Here is a 22,660-nt window from a genome sequence, read left to right on the forward strand (position 1 = left end):
TTAGTATGTCCTTGTTTCTGGACAATTGGGTAAATGCCTAGTAGTGGAATTGCTGGGTCATAGGGGAGTTCTATGTTTAGTCTTTTGAGGAACCGCCATACTGCTTTCCATAGTGGTTGAAGGAGTTTGCACTCCCACCAACAGTGTAGTAGTGGTCCCCCCTGGCCACATCCCTGTCAGCATCTGTTGTTATTAGTTATCTTGATCATGGCCATTGTTACTGGAGTGAGGTGGAATCTTAGAGTTGAAAAAGCTCTATTTTTGAAAAGCAAACTAATAAAATTGCCAGACTAGTAGCTAAGCTGAGGAAGAAAAAGAGTGGAGAGACTCAGATTAGCAAAATCAGAGTTGCCAAAGGAAACATTACAACAAACATCCCAGAAATCAAAACCTATACTCAAGGGCTGGGAGTTTGGCCTAATAGTAGAGTGCTTGCCTAGTATGCATGATGAGTCAGGTTCAATTCCATAGTACCACATACGTAGAAAAATGCCTAAAGTGGTGCTGTGGCTCAAGTGGTAGAGCTCTAGCCTTGAGAAAGCCCAAGGAAGTGCTCAGGCGCTAAGTTCAGGCCCCCAAACTGGCAAAATTCTAAAGTATGTCTAAGCTGAACCAACAAGATATGAACCATTTAGACAGGTCTACAACACACAATGAGATTGAGGAAATAATCAACAATCTTTCATCAAGGAAAAGCCCAGGTCCCAAAGGATTCATGTCTGCATTCTATAAGACTTTTAAAGTTGAACTGTTGGTCCTCAAACTTTTCTGTGAAATAGAAAAAGGATAAATTCCAAACTCATTTTATGAAGCCAGTATTACTCTCATTTCAAAGTAGGTTTGATCCAAGAGATGCAAGGCTAGCTTAACAAATATAATTAAATAAACATAGTATATCATATCAACAAAGCCAAGGACAAGAACCTCATAATCAGCTCAGTAGATGCAGAAAAGGCCTTACACACAACATCCACTCATGTTAAAAGGTCTAGAAAAGTGATGAATAGAAGGAATATGCCTCAAAGTAATAGAGTCCATCTATGAGAGGACTATAGCCAAAATCATATTGCAAGGTGAAAAGCTAAAACCATTTCTTATAAAATAGGAAAATGTCAAGAATGCCCACTGTATCCACTCATCTTCAATGTAATTCTGGAATACCTAGTCAGAGCAATAAGGCAAGAAAAATATATAAAAGAGATTCACATAGGAAAAGAAGTCAACCAATCCCTACTTGCAGATGACATGATACTATACATAAAGGACCAAAAAACTTTATCCATAAGCTCCTAGAGCTTATTGATAATTTTGGCAAGGTAGCAGGATACAAAATTAACTCACAAAAATCAGTATTGTTTTGTATACTAACAACACACAAGTAGAGAGGGAAATCAGGAAAAGCACTCCATTTGTAATTACCTCAATAAATAAAATATCTCGAAATAAACTTAATCAAGGAAGCCAAAGATTTGTACAGTGAAAACTATAAATATTGAAAGAAAATAATCAAAGACAATATCAGGAAAAGGAAAGACCTTCTTGCTCATGGATAATTAGAATTAATATTGTGAAAATGGTCATTCTTCCAAATAGAATCACAGGTTTAACATAATATCCATCAAAATCTTAATGATGTTCTATATTGAGAAAAGGGAACACAATCTAAGAATTCATATGGAACAACAAAAGACCTAAACTAACCCAAGCAGTTCTTGGGAAACAAAAAATGCTGATGGTAACACAATCCCAGACCTTAAGCTCTACTGCATAGTTATAATAATTAAAACATCTTGGTATAAAAACACACCTAAACATAAATGGAACAGATTAGAAGACGCAGAAAGAAAGCCAAATACTTCCAGCTATTAATATTTGTAAGGGAGCCAAGGATATACAGTGTATAAAAGATAACCTCTTCAATAACTGGTGTTGGGAAAATTGGGCATCCATAGGCAGGTAACTACAAGTGGATGGCAGCCTGTCACTATGCAGTAATATCAACTCAATGTAGATCAAAGGACCTCAACGTGAGGCCTGAAACCTTGAAATTACTGCAAAATGGAGTAGAAGAAACACTAGAATATATAGGAATAGGTAGGAAAAAAAAATGTTGGTGGTATCACCATTCCAGACATTAAGCTCCATCACAAAGCTGTAATAAAAAAAAATAGGTTGGGGGGGGCGGGAGTTTGGCCTAGTGGTAGAATGCTTGCCTAGCATGCACGAAGACCCGGGTTCGATAACTGTACCACATACACAGAAAAAAAATTGGTATTGGCACAAAAGTAGACTCAAACATCAGCGGGACAGACTAGAAGACTCAGAAATAAAACCATACAATTGGTTCTCTGATATTTGACAAGGAAGCCAACGATATATGGTGAACAAAAGGTAGCCTCTTCAATAATTGGTCATGGGCATGCCCATGCAGAAAACTCAAAGTGGATGCCGGCTTGTCATCATGCAGTAGTAGCAACTCAATGTGGATCAAAGACCTCAACATCATACCTGAAATCTTGAAATTACTGCAAAATGGAGTAGGAGAAACACTAGAGCTTATAGGAATAGGCAGAAAACTTTTAGAAAGGAGTCACATGGGCACAGCAAATAGGAGAGAGACTCGACAGATGGGATTGCATCAAAATGTAGTTTCTGCACAAAAAGGACATAGTTATTAAACTAGAAAGAAAGCCAACAGATTGGAAGATCTTTATTAGAAATACATCTGATAAAGGCTTACTATCCAAAATATACAAGAAGCTCAAGAAATTAATCCTTCCCAAAGGCAATAAATTAATCACTAACAGGGAAAGGACAGGCTTTTCAGAAGAAACACATGAAGAAACGCTCATCATTCCTGGCCATAAAGGAAATGCAAATCAATATAACGCTGAGATTTGATCTCACCCAGTTAGATTGGCCAACATCATGAACTTAAATAACAACAAATTTGGTGGGGAGGCAGGGAAAAAGAACCTTATTGCACTGTCTATAGGACTATAAACCTCTACAATCAATCTGGACAGCAGTCCAGAAGTTTCTCAGAAAACAAAACCTACACCTTCCCTGGAACCCAACCAAACCAGCATACTCAGAACATCACAATTCCATGATACTATAAAGACCCTTGCACATCCATGTTCATTGGTACACTATTCATAATAGCCAAATAGTGGAAATAGCACAGATGCCCTTCAATACATGAGTGATCCAAAATTGTGTTACCTGTACAGAATGGAATGTTACATAGCCATTAGAAAGAATAATCTTGTTGTCCTTAATGTACTATGTTATGTCTCATCTCCTTTGCTGTCCCTTGGGTATCTCATATTGTTACCGTATCTCACTTTGTTATATGATATATTGGATTTATTTGTATTTGGTTATTTGAAATTTGATAGGGAAGGGGGGAAAACCAAGACTGAGGGTGAGGGGGGAGGGTAATGGATACCAAGACATGTGAAAGGGTATCAATGTATGTGAATTAATGCACCTTCTATCTGTCAAATATCATGTAACCCTTTTATTAATTACAATAAAAATATAAAAAAAGAAAGAATAATCTTATGTAGTCTGCAGGGAAATCGATGGACTTAGAACAGATCACGTTAGGCGAGGTAAATCAAGCTCAGAGACAAAATGGTGCATGTTGTCTCTCCTATGCTGAAGTTGGATCTAAAATATATGGTTATAATAAATCACACAGGACTTGAGGCGTTTACACACAGTGAGAGTAAAGGAAAATACTCACAGGAAAAGAATAGAATGACACAATGTCTGTGTGCATCTGATCATACAAAATAATATTTCTTGAAATGAACTCCAGCAGATTTTTTTCCTTCTGTTTTTGCCTTCTTCTTGTTCTTTTTGTTCATTTATTTGTCTTTGGGAGTATACGGGGAAGCACAGAACTGGAGGGGAAAAGGATAAACAATGTAGCAGTGGTATGCAGTGTACACCTTGAAAATGAACTATGAAACTTATTGGTGGGGATGAGAGAGAAAAACTGGAAGAGAGCAAGGTAAGAAGTGACATTGTCCAGAAGTAAATGTGCTAGTTACCTGATTTAGGTAACTGTATCCCCCCTACCTTTGTAATAACAATTTTTAAAAATAAGCAGCTGCAGAAAGCCAGACACCAGAAGGCATGATCATCTTAGACATAGAAAAGGAGAAATACACAGTTACAGAGCAGTGCAAGGTTGATCAGAAAGCTGTGGATTCATAAAGTCCACCCCAAATCAAAGCTCTTCTTCACCTTCAGTGTTACATGCCATCAGGTTTTACACTACAAAATGGAATTAATCCTCAAAACTAGTGTTCTAAACTTCTTAGCAAGAGCCTCATTAAATTATTTATAAATTAACAACAACAAAAGAAATGGCTTTTACCATGTCCTTATTTCAGTGATAAGAAACTGATGGCAGAGTGAAAAAGGGAGGCTAATAAAAGGAAAACAGCCACTCTGAATCCATGGTGGGATTATAATTCTTCCCTATTGAACTACAAATCAGCTTCCCTTTGCAGCTAATGAAATATTTCCAATAATCTCCTCATTTTTCTATCCAAAGAGCATGAAATTCATTCACAGACCATGGGATCAGTTACATTCTTTCTTCTCCTTTTCATAAATTCTTGGTCATGACAAAATCTAGGACAAAGGGGAATGCAATTATTTACACTGTTTTCCACTGAACTTTCTCCTAGTTTTGTGTTTAGGCTTTTCATACTGCTTCTTCTCCGCTATCTATGGCTCTTAAACTCTGACTCTTGCCCCACTTGGATCCCTACCTGTTTTCCCCATATTCTGCAAAAACCTTTGGAATCCTATTTGGGACTTTGTCACTCTGAATCTTCAATTCCTTAACAGTTGAGCTCACAATGTCCTAACAGTAAACATAGTCTGCAAGGAACTTTGCTCAGAGCACTAAAAAAAAGGATTTCACATTCCTTGCATAACCTATGACACAAAAATTTTTAAATCTCATAACATATAGTTTTGGAATGTCATATAATATGTAGATTGGGAAATCTAAGTTAGACAGAATATCGATGCTTGACTAGGGTCACCCAGCTGAGAGGTCCAGCCAGGTTCTAATCCAGGCAATCTGTTTCCACGATTTTGTTGTTAACTATTATGTAGAGAAGATAATAATGATTAGGTTGAATATCTGGTCAGTATGGTGGCCCTCAAATAACCAGAGAGTATTTCCTCCCTCCCTCCCTCCCTCCCTCCCTCCCTCCCTTCCTTCCTTCCTTCCTTCCTTGCTTCCCTCCCTCCCTCCCTCCCTCCCTCCCTCCCTCCCTCCCTCCCTCCCTCCCTCCCTCCCTCCCTCCCTCCCTCCTTCCTTCCTTCCTTCCTTCCTTCCTTCCTTCCTTCCTTCCTTTTTCCTTTCCCTCCTTCCCTCCCTCTGTCCCTCCTGCCCATCCTTCTCCCTCCCTCTGTCCCTCCTGCCCACCCTTCTTCCCTCCCTCTCTTCCTTTCTTTCTTTTTCACCTCTCCTGGGGCTTGATCTCAGGGACTGGGCACTTTCCTTGGGCTTTCTCAAGGCTAGTACTCTACCGCTTGAGCCAGCACCACGTCTGGTCCTTTGCTATGTTTCATCCGTTGTTTCCAAGCAGTAGGAAAATGTGACAGAATATCTACTCCACATATTGACACAAATGCAGGCTTCCCTATTTAGGGAAGCTCTTGTAAGAGGAGTGTGCAAAGCCATGTGGTTACACAGATGTCATAGTCGTCAAATGATGCTCGTCTAGAACCTGGAAGGATATGAGTAAGGCTGATGAGGAAGCCACAAGTATAAACCACATGTAGAAAATGTAAAAATCGTGCTCAGCACCATCATGATTAACAAAAAATATCTTTCCCACCTTTCAGTGCACAGGCAGCTCAATTGATAATCTCAAAAGCCTGTAACTAGGCCTTGTGTGCTAATACTTCTCATGGCATGGGGTAGTGCTTATTGTTGATATCCAACCTCCACTGTGTCACTGGGTGTCTGAGTAGCAAGGGAATCAATAAAACCCTAGCGTGGTTGGATTTCTGTCTTAAACAGACCACGCTGAGTTTGAGTTACTATATTTCCTTTTGTGTTGGTACTTTTAAAATTTAGTTTTCAGACACCTGTACAAGGGGGTTATCATTGAAGGGATCCATTGATGTATCTTGATCAGAGTTATCTCTTCCATTGTTCCCCCTGAATCACATCAAGTTTCCCACTTTCCTTTTCACTTATGTCCATTGAGTATTATGATTCTATTCTTCCCTGTTCCCTTTTCCATTCGTCTACTCTCTTCCCACCAGCCTTCCTCCTATTCAAGAGGCCTTGGCTTCTGATATGTATTCATTTTGTTAAGTGTTTACAGGATTTACTCCATGAAGTTTTACTTCTGTTTGTACTATAAAGTCAGTCAAGTTGATTATGTATATGTGCATATGGGTGCCATTGTTATAAAAATAAATTTACATTGCAATTTCCAGAATTTTCTCTTCCCAGTTTAAAGTATAAGTGAGACTGTAGAACACCAATTGAGAGATTATTATTGAAAGAGATACTCCTGGGTATATATCAGTCTAGGAGTTTCCTGATTTCTGTTTTTAATTTCTTCTTTTCTTTTCTTTGAAGTAAGTTTCTTAATGATAAAATTTTTCGTGTATTTTCTACTTGTAAACCTGTATAAAGGTTGAATCTCTTTTTGTATGAATACTTTTATTTAGACATACTGAAAATGCCATTTTAAAAAGATTATTGAGCTACTTTGTAATTTTACCAATTTTTATTGTATAGTTGTTGCATAAATTGACATTTAATTGTTTTACTCCAAACATTTCTATTTTTCCAATCAAAAGAAGATATCAATTAGGTCATAATATTCCACTTCTTCCCTTCCTCTGGTCCCAAGTAATTTATTTTTTTAATAATTTTTTATTGTGATTAATAGAAGGGTTACATTATATTCACCAGATAGAGGGTGCATTACTTCACAAACATTGATACCCTTTCTCATGACATGGTCCCCATTTCCCTCCCACCCTCCCCCCGCTTATCTTGATTTTCCCCCCTTTCCTATCCATTTTCAAATAACCAATTAAGCACATATAAAATATATCAGGTAACAAGGTGAAATATGAGATAACCAAGGGATGGCAAAAGCGAGGAGCGATAACATAGTACTTTAAAGACAACAGTCACTTATTATATGGCATTTGTTTCCTTATCCTGGAGGTCCTTACATTTTGTGTCATGCTATTTGGCATAATGTCTCTAGATTTTGCTCTATTGTAAATCTCTGCTAGGAGAGTCCAAGGTTTCTACTGATTATGACAAATAAGGCACACCATTGGGCCTATGTTCCTTTGAGTCTGGCTTTCTTCACTTAACATGACTTTTTTTCTAAGTCTTTCCATTTCCTTACAAATGGGGCGATGTCATTCTTTCTGACAGCAGCATACAATTCCATTGTGTACAAATACCGCATCTCGTTGATCCACTCATCAACTGAGGGGCATCTGGGTTTGTTCCATATCTTTGCTATGGTAAATAGTGCGGCAATGATCATCTTTGTGCTAGTAGTACCTTTCTTTTTAAGTCATTATTCTCTTAAACTAAAGATGCAGCATTTATTACTTGTATTTCTATGTTTTTATTACTTCTGTTAAGTACAAGGTCTGTGGAAATTTTGAAATGTCATGGTGATTAATTTTAGCTTTTTGAACTCATTTAGGTAAAATGTATGGATGCTTATTGCTTTTGTTTACATGTGTGTGCCCACACTGGAGTTTTAACTAAGGTCCTCCACACTGCACTGTCCCTTAGCTTTCACATTAAAGGCTAGCCTTCTACCACTTGAACTGCAGCTCTACTTCTGGGTTTTGGGTGGTTATTGGTGTCAGAGTCTCATGGGCTTTCTTTCCCAGGCTGGCTTTAAACTGTAGTTCTCCTAACTAGTTAGGGTCATAGGCCTCAGCCACTGGCATCCAGTGGCTTTGTATTACTTTTTCATCTAATAATTACACATGAATATACTGTGAAGGTTATAGTCCAAGTTACCAAGGATAGGCGTAAAACAATAGCTAGTATTGAGCCCTTTATCTGCTATACGATATTGGTCCTATACATACACCCTTATTGATGGGAATCTGCTTTTTTTTCTCATAACTCAGTGTTGTTCCCATTGTTTGGCCCACTGACCATCCTTCCCCCAAAATTTTCCAGCCCATTCTGCAGCACAAAATCTTAAAATATAACAAACCCATTCCCCTACCTTCTCAAGCTATAGGTGTTGGAGAGTAGGGGCAGGAGACACTCTATGCCATAACTCACAAAACTCTTTGAATCCTCAGGTCATATGTGTACCATCCTGCCCCCACCACACTTATTACCCAACCTACATTCCTCCACTCCACCACTTTATGCCTTGTGTCTCCTGATTCTCTTCAGAAGACACTGGCATCTCTTTCTAACTTTCCATTAACGTCTGTCTGATCTGTTGAGTTTGCTTTCTGCTTTTTCTTTATTCTAACATTCTTTTCCTAACACTTATGACACAGTTTGTAAGTGAAAACAATTACAAAAAATATACCTTATGGGCAGGGAGTTTGGCCTAGTGGTTAAAGTGCTTGCCTAGCATGCACGAAGACCCGGGTTTGATTCCTTGGTACCACATACATACAAAAAAGCCAGAAGTGGTGCTGAGGCTCAAGTGGTAGAGCTCTAGCCTTGAGAAAGTTCAAGGACAGTGCTCAAAACCTGAGCCCAAGCCCAGGACTGGCAAAAAAAAAATATATACCTTATAAAAGTTTGATTTGGGAGTCATTTGTTAAATAAAGTAAGGGTAACAAACAAAAGAACTTGAGTCAGAACAATCCTCAGAAGTGAGACAGTGATATATATGCTTCTTAGATACACCAGCAAAAGGAATATTCACATTGTAGCAGGATGTTGCAAAGTTTCATCCTAATATGCAGAATGACGCTCAATTTTAAATTTGTATCTGGAATTTTCCACTTAATACTTTTTGACTGCTGTTGAGTATGATAGGTAAAACCATAGAAGCTCAGCTATGGATTAGAGGGACTTATGGTACTTTCAGGAACCTAAAGAATTAGTACTTTAAGTACCATTAGGCCTCTTCTCTACAAATGTAATTGCTTAGTTTTCAGTAAGGAGAAGCAGATATGACTTGCTATGAGATAGGATTTTTTTTTACCATTAAAATAATAATGATTGGCTGGGCATTTGGCCTAGTGGTCGAGTGCTTGCCTAGCATGCAGGGAGACCCAGGTTTGATTCCTTGGTACCACATACACAGAAAAAGCTGAACATGGTGCTGTGGCTCAAGCGGTAAAGCTCTAGCCTCGAGAAAGCCAAAGGACAGTGCTCAGGCCCTGAGTTGAAGCCACAGGACTGTCAAAAGCAAAGCAAAGAAAAACAAATTAATAATGATTGATACAATGCAAACTTAATAAACTTAATTTCTGTATTTCTCCCTCAATATTAATGAAAGAATATCAATTCTTTTATGGTTACATGAAAAATACCTCAGTGTTTCCTTGGCACTAGGTGAGATCTCCATCTTGTGATCTTTGAGTATGATTTTTTAAAATGTTTTTATTAAAGAATTTAGTAACATTGATTTTTTTATATTTTTTATTGTAATTAATAAAAGGGTTACATGATATTTGCCAGATAGAAGGTGCATTAATTCACGTATATTGATACCCTTTCACATATTTTGGTCCCCATTACCCTCTCCTCGTCTTGGTTTTCCCCCTTCCCTATCCAATTTCAAATACCCAAATACAAATAAATCCAATATATCATATAACAAAGTGAGATACTGTAACAATATGAGATAACCAAAGGACAGCAAAAGAGATAAGAAATAACATAGTACATTAAGGACAACAATCATTCATTATATGGCTTTTGTTTCAATATCCTGGAGGTCTTTTCAATTAGCTTCATACTATAAGTAACATTGATTTTTACATCATATTTCAAATGACATGTTTAACAAACAAATATTCAAGAAGAGAATCTCTATATACAATCACTGGCCCTTGATCTTTTTTAAAAAATGAACTTGAACTTGAAATAGTGTAGACATTGGGTTAATATTAAATTCACCCTTTTATCATTTTATATACTTGAGAAAACTCCAGGTCAAATGGTATTAAAATAATTAAATATATGAAATTTAAATCCTATTTTGGTATTTACTGGTAATTCTGGGCTTTGAACTGAGATCTTTCAGCTTGCCAGGCAGGTGTTTTAACATTTGAGATATGCTTCTCGCCATGTCTATTTTCACTGTATTTTATTCTAATTTAAACGTGTATGACCCATGTCCTTTGATAAGGTTCATTGTAATATGTCCACACAGGTATACAGCATGTGCTAATCAAATCCAAACTCCCTTTTTCTACAGCATTCTCCCACATACCTAGCAATCTCTAATAATTTCACAATTGCTCTTCTACATTCAGTTGGAAATTTTGGCTTCCATATATGACACACAACTATTTTTTCTTCTCTATCTCTGTCTGGCTCATTTCACTTATCATAATGTGCTATACTTCAGTCCATTCTACTGCAAGTGACTAGATTGTTTCTTCTATTGCTTAAAATTATGAGGATGTTCATATATACCACATTTTTCTTAGCCATTCATTTGTTGATTGGCTCTGAAGCAATTGCTTAGCTGTTGTAAATAGTGCCGCAATAAACATGGTTTTCGAGGTATCTCTTTGGTACATGATTTATTTCTTTTGGATATATGTGTGTGTATATATATGCATACATAAACATGCATATATGGATCTATGGTAGTTTTATTTTTAATTCTTTGAAGACTCACCACACTATTCTTCACTAATAACTGCTCTAACTTACTTTTCTATCAATAAAAAAAATTCTAGCTGGGCACCCGTGGCTCATTCCTGTAATCCTAGTTCCTCGGGAGGCTGAGATCTGAGGATTGTGTTTCAAAGACATCCTGGTTAGGAAAGTCAGTGAGATACTTATCTCCAATTAACCACCAGAAAACTGGAAGTGGAGCTGTGACTCAACGGTCATTAGCTTTTAGCAAAAGAGTTCAGGGACAGCGCAAAGGCCTTGAATTCAAGCCCCATCACCGACCAGAAAAACATTGTTTTTCTTCACATGGTCACCAACATGGGTAGGTTTATTATTTTGTTTTGTTTTGTTTTTTATTGATAGTCTTTCTAATGGATTGATAGAAAACCTCACTGTAGCTTTGAAAGATTTCTCTGAAAAGGTAATTTGTTCAGGGATTTTTTTTTTAAATCACAGAGAGGTGCTAAATTTCTTTTGTAGTTTGTTTTTTCTTATTTTTATAATGTTTTATTGTTATTATAAAGGTGATATACACAGGGATTATTATTTCATAAGTGAGGTAATGAGTGCATTTCTTTTGGGACAATGTCAACTCTTCCCTTGTTTTCTCAGTTTTCCCCTCCCTTCCCTACCCACGTGTTATATAGTTTAGTTTCAACATCATTTCTACTGATAACAATGCTGTGTTTGCTAGCCCAATATCCCTCCATTTTTGTGATCCTCTTTCTCCATCAAGAAAGAGAAATGAACGAACATGCAAAAAAGACAAGGAAAGAGATTTTTTAAACCATTTTCCAATCCCTGCATTTCATTTCAATAAATATTATTTTATATGATAAGAGGCACAGAGGCAATGCACCATTATGCTGATCCCCTAATTAAAAAGGATTTTCCTTTGTTTTTACTTTTGTTTCCTCTTCTTTTTCTCTTGTTTGTTCATGTCTCTGTCTTTGTTGGGGGCGAATGTACAGAAATGGATGGGCAAGGGGTGAAAAATGCAACAATAGCACTTACTAGAAACTGTGTTTAAAATGAACTATACAACTTGTGGGTGGGGACAGAAGGGAAAAACTGGGAGAGAGCAAAGGAAGGGGGAACATAGTCTAAAATATGAACTCATTACCTGACTGATATAACTGTCACTTCTCTGTATATCACCTTTATAATAACAATACAATTTCTTTTAAGTGAGACTTCTTTTAGTCTCACTATGTGTGAATGCTTACAGTCCTATATAATTTTCGGTAGCTTGGCGATATAGCTTCTGCCTATAAGAGAAAACATTCACCTTTTGTCTTTCTGAAATCTGGTTATTTCACTTAACATAATTTGCTCTAGGTCCATCCATTTGTTCTAGGTCCATCCATTTCTCTGCAAATGACATAATATTCTTTCTAATGGCTATGTAAAATTTCACTATGTATATGTGTCAAATTTTTGAAAAGCCCACCCATAAGATATCTCTAATAGGGAGAGCATCAATCAAAAATACAGCAAGGGCCAATGGCAAAACTAGAGTCCTCTAAATGTTACACAAATGCAATTGATAAACATGATTAATGAAAAGTTTGAAAATATACAGAAAGAGATACGTAAGGAAGCCATATCTAAACAAGATGAAACCATAAAGAAGGTGATATATGAACGTGAGGAAGCCATAAAGGAGGCCATAATGAAGTAGTTATGCGAACATGAGGAAGCTAGACAAAGAAAAATGGAAGAATTCATAGAATCCACAAACAAAAAACATCCAATGAGAGTAAAACTGCTGAGCTATAGGACTGCAAAGAGACCACTCAAATGGAAATCAAGGAGTTAAAGAAGTCCATATACGATCTGAAACAAGAGATGCAAGGCATCAAAAATGAGGAATTGGAAAGGAGGGAGATGAAAAAGTAGAAAGTATTGATAGGTTAGACAATGCAGAAGAGAGAATCTCTGAGGTGGAAGATAATCTAGTTCTTATATAGAAATAACAGAAAATGAGTCAAACCAAATCTAGGAAATATGAGAGGATGCTTCAAGAGGTCCAAGATGCAATTAGGAAGCCAAATTTTAGACTAATTGGTACTGAGGAGGACCTGGAGAAAGGAGTCTATGTTATTGGAAATATACTTCAGGGAATCATCTCAGAGAACTTCCCAAATATCCACAAGGGCAGGCCCATCCAGATACAAGAAGGTTTTAGAACCCCAACAGACCTGATCAGAAAAGGACATCCCACCGCCACATTATAATACATACAGGATTAATAGAGACCAAAGAAAAGATCCTAAAAGCAGCTAGGGAGAAGAGAACAATCACCTACAAAGGAAAACCAATCAGAATAATCACAGCAGAGACCATGCAAGCAAGAAGAGATTGGAAGAAAGAATACTGTACCCAGCTAAGCTCTCATTCATAACTGAGGGAACAATAAAAACCTTCCATTCCAAGGAAACGTTACAACATTATGTAGCAACCAAAGCAGCATTACAGAAAATTCTCAAAGATGTTCTACACATTGAAAACCAACACAAACGTGGTACTGACAAAGAAATGGCATCTAAAAATCATACCAGCTAATTACCGCAAGAACTGTCAAGCCACAGGCCCTAATGAAAGCTTTTAGAAATGACAGGAACTAGTAAATATTTTTCAGTCCTAACCCTCAATATCAATGGACTTACCTCTCCAATTAAACAGCATAGACTGTCTAGTTGGATCAAAAAGCAAGATCCATTGTTCTGCCCCAAAGCATAAACATTTTTTGAAAATTAGAGGTTGGAATAAAATTTATCAAGCTAGCAGCCCCCATAAACATCCTGGAGTTGCCATCCTCATATCAGATAAAATAGACTTCAAACTAAAATTAGTGAGAAAAAACAAAGACGGTTATTACATACTAATAAAGGGATCTCTTCCCCAGGAGGACACAACCATCCTAAATATCTGCACTTCTAATCCTGGAGCACCGAACTTCATCAAGCAAACTTTACTTTTACTAAAACCACACATCAATTGAAACACAGTGATTGTTGGTGACTTTAAGATACCACTCTTACCTATGGACAGATCAACCAGGCAAAAACTCAACAGAGAAACCTCAGAATTGAACGACTCTATAGACCAACTAGATCTAACAGACATCTGCAAATTATTCCACCCAGCAACATCACAATATACATTTTCTTCAGCAGCACATGGAACATTTTCCAAAATAGACCACATTTTAGGGCATAAAACAAACCTGTGAGGATTCAGAAACACTGAAATTATTCCCTGCATTCTCTCAGACCATAAGGGCATCAAATGGAACTAAACACCAATCTCCACCAATGAAAACCCTGTAACTCATGGAGATTGAACAATGCATTGTGGAATCACCAATGGGTCATCGAGGCGATCAGAACAGAAATTCAACAGTTTATGAAAAAAAAAAGATCACTCAAAATACCAGCTCCTTTGGGACATAGCAAAGGCAGAACTCAGAGGAAAATTTATAGCTCTGAGTGCTTACATTAACAAATTGGAAAAATCACAAACCAACAATTTAATGTTGTACCTTAAACTCTTGGAAAAAGAGCAACAAACCAACACTAAGACCAGTAGAAGGAAGCAAATTATTAAAAATCAAAGCAGAATTAAATGAAATGAAGTCCAAAAAAACTATAGAAAGAATCAACAAAACAAAGAGTTGGTTCTTTGAAGAAATTATCAAAATTGACAGACCCTTATCAAGTCTTACCAAAAAAAGAAGGGAGCACACCCAAATAAACAAAATCACAGATGAGAATGGTAATATCATGACAGAAATTATCAAGATCCAGAGCATTATGAGGGAATACTTTTCAAATCTTTATGCCAACAAATTTGAGAATCTAGAAGAAATGGATGAATTTCTAGCCAATATTAACATAACCAAACTGAACCAAGAAGACCTAATCCAACTAAACAGACCTATTTCAAGCACAGAAATAGAAATGGCAATAAGAGACTTCCCAGCCAAGAAAAGCCCAGGGCCAGATGGGTTCACAGCTGAATTCTATACGGTCTTCAAAGCAGAGCTCACACCAATACTCCTCAAGCTCTTCAACGAAACTGAAAACAAAAGGCTCTTTGCCAAACTCATTCTACAAAGCCACTATAACCCTCATTCAAAACCAGACAGAGATTCATCAAAGAAAGAGAACTATAGACCTATTTCTTTGATGAATATTGATGCAAAACTTCTCAACAAAATACTGGCCAATCATCTTCAGCAACTCAACACAAAAATTATACACTATGATCAAACAGGATTCCTCACAGGGAGGCAAAGCTGGTTCAACATACACAAGTCAATTAATATAATTCAACAAATCAACAGGAGCAAGGACAAGAATCACACGATAGTCTCAATAGATGCAGAAAAGGCATTTGACAAGATCCAACACCCAATTATGTGAAATCCATGGAACATTCTTTAGTATAATAAAGGCTGTGTATGACAAACCTACAGCTAGCATTATATTTAATGGCGAAAAGCTAAAGCATTTTCCTCTTAAATGAGGAATGAGACAAGGATGCCCACTCTCTCCACTCCTCTTTAATATAGTATTAGAATTTCTAGCCAGAGCAATAAGGAAAGAAGCAAGAATAAAGGCGATCCAAATATACTTCAAGGAAGCACAGGCAGTACGCAGACTACACCTGTTTTATCCCTAACCCAGCAGGCCCTACAGCTCTGCTCACATTGGTTGAGCTCAGATTCACAATCTGCAAAAGGATGTGACTCAATTAACAGAATGTAATTAAACTTCAAAAACTTCTAACAGGATGTCTTCTTAATTGAACTGCTCAGGGAAAAAGATGTATGTAAATAAGATGTAATTAGCAAGGGCCATGACAGCTGGCCAAAGCAAGAACACTTCAGAAAACAAAAACAAAAAAGCATTCTCTTAAGATTAGCAGAAATAGGAGAAACACAGGGGAAGGGGTAACAATGTTCAACAAGTAATATACTCACTACCTTAAGAATGTCACTATAACCCCTCTATATGTCACCCTGATTTAAAAAAAAAGAGTAGCAGAAAGGAAGCAAACTACTTTGTAGAAAAGACACTTTTCTAACAGTGAGGAAAAGCACATCAAGCTATTTTCTCAGTTACCTGAATGCACTTTGCTCACCAAAGGTTATCTTTCATTTCATTATTCATGTAAATATGAACAAGAAATCAGGATTCAAGAAGAGAAATAAAATAGTCACAACAAGAAACCAAAACCAGACTGCTACCATAGATCTTTGCAGTACTGCCACTGAAGCTGAGGGTAAGAATCACAGTCCAAGACTCCCTCATACGGATACAGCAGAAGTTAATATTACCATGCCTAGTGTAATGCCCAGATTTCAGGGTGCCCAGAGATCACCAAGGGGCCCACCGATGTAATGCACATGAGAGTTCTATGGCAAACTCCAGCCTGGGCTGTCAACCATCACCAACCAACGCAGCAGATCTGGATTGAGAGCCCAACCTTCCAGTTGGAGGGGTTTTTATATGGTTACAAGGTTAGGTCTGAGTCCCTAGTTGTGGCTAAAGGCTGATTGGTTACAAAATACCTTTATGTGTATGCTTTTATTGACTGGATGCTTCTACCTGGCCTGATCAGCCTTGTTACAGGGCCTTATTTCTGAAAACTGTCTGGTTTTCATGGTCAGGCCAGTTTAATCTTTTTTTTTTTATTGTAATTAGTAAAAGGGTTACATGATATTTGCCAGATAGAAGGTGCATTAATTCACGTATATTGATACCCTTTCACATGTCTTGGTACCCGTTTCCCTCCCCCCCACGCCCCCCACCCGTCTTGGTTTTCCCCCCTTTCCTATCAAATTTCAAATATCCAAATACAAATAAATTCAATATATCAGATAACAAAGTGAGATACTATACCAATATGAGATAACCAAGGGACAGCAAATGAGATGAGAGACAACATAGTACATTAAGGACAACAATCATTCATTATATGGCTTTTTTTTTTCACTATCCTGGAGGTCCTTTCAATTAGCTTCACATTATATGTCCTTATGTATCAAGATTTTGCTCTATTGCAAATCTCTGCTAGTAGAGCCCAGGGTTTCTACTGATTATGACGAATGAGGGAAACCATTGAGCCTAAGTTCCTTTGAGTCTGGCTTACTTCACTTAATATGATTTTTTCTAAGTCTTTCCATTTCCTAACAAATGGGGCGATGTCATTCTTTCTGACAGCAGCATAGAATTCCATTGTGTACAAATACCACAACTTGTTGATCCACTCATCAACTGAGGGACATCTAGGTTGGTTCCATATCTTTGCTATGGTGAATAGTGCTGCAATGAACATTGTTGTGCTAGTGGGTTTAGTATGTCCTTGTTTCTGGGTGGTTGGGTAAATGCCAAGTAGTGGAATTGCTGGGTCATAGGGGAGCTCCATGTTTAGCCTTTTGAGGCACTGCTTTCCATAGTGGTTGAACGAGTTTGCACTCCCACCAACAGTGTAGTAGTGATCCCTCCTGGCCACATCCCCTCCAGCATCTGTTGTCATTAGTTTTCCTGATCCTGGCCATTCTAGCTGGAGTGAGGTGGAATCTTAGAGTTGTTTTGATTTGCATTTCTTTTATGACCAGAGATGTTGAGCATTTCTTCATGTGTCTATAGGCCATTTTTGTTTCTTCTTCAGAGAAGACTCTCTTTAAGTCTTTGGCCCATTTTTTAATGGGATGGTTGTTACTTTGGAGGTTAGTTTTGGAGTGATTCAATTTTTTGAGTTGTTGATATATTTTAGATATGAGGCCTTTGTCCGTTGTTTGGTTGGTGCAGATCTTCTCCCACTCTGTCGGCTTCCTGATTAGTTTACTAGCTATGTCCTTTGCCATACAAAAGCTCTGCAGTTTAATGCAGTCCCACTTATCCAGCCTTTCTCTGATTTGTTGTGATTCTTGGTCCTTATTAAGAAAGTTTCGACCTGTGCCAAGGAGGCCTAGTGTATCTCCTATTCCTTCCTGTAGAGTTTTCAGTGTGTCAGCTTTTACCTCGAGGTCTTTGATCCATTTGGAGTTAATTCTAGTGCAAGGTGACAAAGAAGGATCCAGCTTTAGTTTTCTGCAGGTGCTTAACCAGTTCTGCCAGCACAACTTGTTGAAGAGGCTGTCTTTCTTCCATTCTATTTTTTTGGCTCCCTTGTCAAAGATTAGGTGGCCATAGGTCTGTGGTTTAATATCTGGGTCCTCAGTTCTATTACACTGCTCTTCATGCCTGTTCCTGTGCCAGTACCAAGCTGTTTTGATAATTACAGCTCTGTAATAGAGTCTAAAGTTTGGAATTGAAATTCCTTCGGCGCTGTTCTTTCTGCTAAGAAGTGTTTTTGCTATACGGGGTCTTTTATTATTCCATATGAAATTTTGGATTGCCTCTTCTAGTTCTTTAAAGAATGACATTGGGATGTTGATGGGTATTGCATTGAATTTGTAGATAGCTCTTGGCAAGATTGTCATTTTCACAATGTTGATTCTTCCAATCCAGGAGCATGGGAGGTTTTTCCATTTCCTTAGTTCTGCTTTAATTTCCTTTTTTAGGGTTTTAAAGTTTTCGTCAAAAAGGTCCTTTACATTCTTAGTTAAGCTAATTCCTAGGTACTTTATTTTCTTTGAGGCTATTGTGAAAGGAGTTTCTTTCCTGATTATTGCCTCGTTCCTCTCACCGTTGGCATAAAGGAAGGCAGTTGATTTTTGAGGGTTGATTTTATAGCCTGCTACTCTTCCAAAGCTTTGAATCAGCTCAAGGAGCTTGGGAGTAGAGTCTATAGGATTCTTTAAATACAGAATCATGTCATCTGCAAAGAGGGATAGTTTTATTTCCTCTTTCCCTACTTGGATCCCCTTTATGCTTGCTTCTTGCCTTATTGCACTGGCTAGGAATTCTAGTACTATGTTAAAGAGTAGTGGAGAGAGTGGGCATCCTTGTCTCGTTCCTGATTTTAGAGGGAATGGCTTTAGATTTTCACACATTAAGTGTAATAATAGCAGTAGGTTTCTCATACACAGCCTTTATTACATTGAGGAATGACTTACATGGAGGCAAGAATCACAGTCCAAGACTCCCTCGTACGGATACAGCAGAAGTTAATATTACCATGCCTAGTGTAATGCCAGATTTCAGGGTGCCCAGAGATCACCAAGGGGCCCACCGATGTAATGCACATGAGAGTTCTATGGCAAACTCCAGCCTGGGCTGTCAACCATCACCAATGCAGCAGATCTGGATTGAGAGCCCAACCTTCCAGTTGAGGGGTTTTTATATGGTTACAAGGTTAAGTCTGAGTCCCTAGTTGTGGCTAAAGGCTGATTGGTTACAAAATACCTGTATCTGTATGCTTTTATTGAGGAGGATACCTCCAGCTGGCCTGTTCAGACCTTGTTACAGGACCTTATTTCTGAAAACTGTCTGGTTTTCATGGTCAGGCCGTTTAATTTTAAATAACAAGTTTTGTTTTGGTTCTTTCTCTCAGCAAAGATCAGTTTGTACTTTTACATAGCAGAACAGTTGGCCAAATAAGATGGAATTACTCAGGCTAAGATGGAGTTACTCAGACTAAAAACTGATCCTTACACTAAGAATGTCATAGTGCATCCACTCATTATTTCTACCCGTTATTCATTCTTTAAACAAATATTGTATGACAGAAAGTAACCTTAACGCAAGGGTAAAGTTGAGAGACATTAGAGTGAAAATACTCTTCGATTTTTTTAGGAATAGAGATACCAAGAAGGTAAAAAACAATTCTGAAACATGAGTTGTGTAATGAAGCACCTGTCATGTGGAAAAACAAAGAAGGGACACTGAGAAAAAGTAATTAAATAGGTGAAAGTTCAGGTTGGGAGTGACCTCAGAGCCTCTGGAAAAGTCTGGCTTCTGAAGCAATCTGAAGGTCAACTCCTCCTATAATCACCTTTTTCCCTTTTATGCTCTGCATTTGACATATTGGATTTGACGCTGGGAGAGAATCATGAACAAAATGAGAGTTTACTGAAGATTGAATACGTCTCCCCTCTCCTTGCTCCAAATTACTGAGTGGCTGACCATTCTTCTATCTGAGCCCTTCACCTTGGTGACCTCTTATTCATCTTTAAGATACCATTGTTCTACTTTAGAATTTTCCTTTCCAGCCCTGTGTTTTATACTTTAAAAAATTTTTTTTGCCAGTTCTGGAGCTGAAACTCATGGTCTTGGCACTCTTTGTGCTTTCTTAAGGATAGTGCTTTGCCACTTGAACCACAGAACCACTTCTGGCTTTTTCTGTGTATGTGGTACACAGGGCTTCGTGCATGCTAGGCAAGCACTCTACCACTAGACCACGTGCCCGGCCCTGGTGGTTTCTTTCATTGAAAAGAATAAATGATTTGCTAAACTCATTAAAATTAACATCACCTTTTGCAAACAAAAACCCACCGGAAGAAATCTGGTATTTTATCCTTGATTTTGCTAAAAGAACTTAAAGTAATTTAATATTTTCCCCCAAATTTTTAACTATTACCAATACTGAAGATTGATCTTAGTGCCTTGTGTTCGTCAGGCTGGAGCTCTCTTATGGAACCAGGACTTCAGCACAAGAATTATATTTCATGTTATTTTAATTACTATCAATACTTGTATGCGGAAAGAAGGTTCTTTCTAAAATGCTCCCTTGTACATACAATACATCTTGATTAAAGTCACTACCTTTATTTTCATTTAAGTACATCAAGTTCCTTGATCATATTTGATTCTTTCACTCTCTCTGCAAAGAGGTATCATGAGAAATTACTGCATAGGATGTGACATCTACCAGATAAAACTATTTGCCCACTTGGGCTCTTCTAACCCTTGCTAAACATAGTTTATTTTCTGAAATTAATTAATTAATTAATTAATTAATTTATTTATTTTTGCCAGTCCTGGGGCTTTCCTCAAGGATAACCCACTATCATTTGAGCCACAGCACCACTTCCAGCTATGTATGTGGTACCAAGGAATTGAACCCGGGTTTTCCTGCATGCTAGGCAAGCACTCTACCACTAGGCCAAACACCCGGCCCCAGTCATTCTCTAAAATTTATGAAGAATTCTCAGGCTGCATGTGTGAGAAAGGCTGACATGTGACTGGTCACAGGGCTAGGCTGGAAACTCTTCTTGTTTTCATTGAGGTTGTGAAACGTAGGGATGTAGTGGCCCCAAGGCTTTTATGACAGACCACAGTGGAAACCTCTTATGGTTCCCTTACGACACTCTCTAGTTTGGTGTTTTCATTTAAAAAATAATGTGAAAAAATGTTAGCTTTGGCAGTTCCTGAGAAGACTAAACATAAAGCTCCCGTACAACCCAGCAATTCCACTCCTTGGCATTTACTCAATCTTCCCAAATCAAGGACATACTAAACCCAGTAGAACAACAATGCTCATTGAACCACTATTTACCATAGCAAAGATAGGGAACCAACCCAAATGCCCCTCAGTAGAGGATTGTATGGACAAGATGTGGTATTTATACATAATGGAATTCTATGCTGCCATCAGAAAGAATGACATCGCCCCATTTGTAAGGAAATGGAAAGACTTGGAAAAAAATCATATTAAGTGAAGTATCCAGACCCAAAGGAACATAGACTCTATGGTTTCCCTCATTTGTAATAATTAGTGCACGTCTAGGACTCTCTTAGCAGAGGATTACAATAGCACAAAACCCAGACACATAAGGCCATATACGATGAGGCTAAATGAAAGGACCTTCAGGATATGGAAACAAGAACTATATAATTCGTGATTAATGTTCTTAATGTATTATGTTATTTTCATCTCTTTTGTTGTCCCTTGGTTATTCTCATATTGTTAGAGTATCTTACCTTGTAATCAGGTATATTGTGTATATGTTTATTTGAAATAGGAAAGGGAAGGGGGAAAACAAGATGGGAGTGGAGGGAAGGAAATGGGAACAAAAACATGAGAAGGGGTATCAATGTGAGCAGTAATACACCTTATATCTGGTGAATATAACTGTAACCCCTCTATTAACTACAATAAAATATGAAAAAATGTTAGCCTTGGAATGGACCAGAAGCCAATGGATTTCCCTGAGTGGTTTGAATTTCTTCCTCCCACGTCTTAAGGCAGAGTGCCTTGTTCAAACTTAGCTATCTGGAGCCCCAGCAGCTGGACAGGTGTGGGGCATCAGAGGTCATGTGGGTAAAGTATGTTGGATCATGTGGGCTACATAACACTAAACTGGAGTCATGGCACTCAAGGCAGATGCCATGTACTTCTTCAGAAGGGGTGTGTCCTCTCTGTCTTTCTGAACCTCCATTTTTCTCCCACCCCTCTAACTCAATCCAAGGAAAACAGGTACATTTCAGAAGTTGAATTTATTACAAGGAGGAGAGAAGATAGAGAAGCTTCTGTAAGAAATTCTCAGAAGCTGGGTGTAGTGGCTCACACTTATAATCCAAATTACTCAGGAGGGTGAGAACCGAGGTTCAAAGGCAGCTTGGGAAAAAAAGGACCTGAGACTCTTATCTCCATTATCCTCTAGAAAACAGAAGTGGGGCTTGGCCCAAGGGTAGGGTGTTGGCCTCCAGCTGAAGAGCTCAGGGACAACACCCATGCCCTGGGGTAGGATGATAGCCTGGAGCTGAAGAGCTCAGGGAAAGCACCCAGGCAGATTTAAAGCCCCATAACACACACAAAAAAGAAAATTGTCAGGTAGATAGAGACCTCAGGAGACAGATAAATACACATGGAGAGATCAGATGACCATCATGCAGAGACAGA

This window comes from Megascapheus bottae, chromosome 6 (assembly GCF_031878675.1).
Source record: "Megascapheus bottae isolate mThoBot1 chromosome 6, mThoBot2.hap1, whole genome shotgun sequence".
Classification (NCBI taxonomy): Eukaryota; Metazoa; Chordata; class Mammalia; order Rodentia; family Geomyidae; genus Megascapheus; species Megascapheus bottae.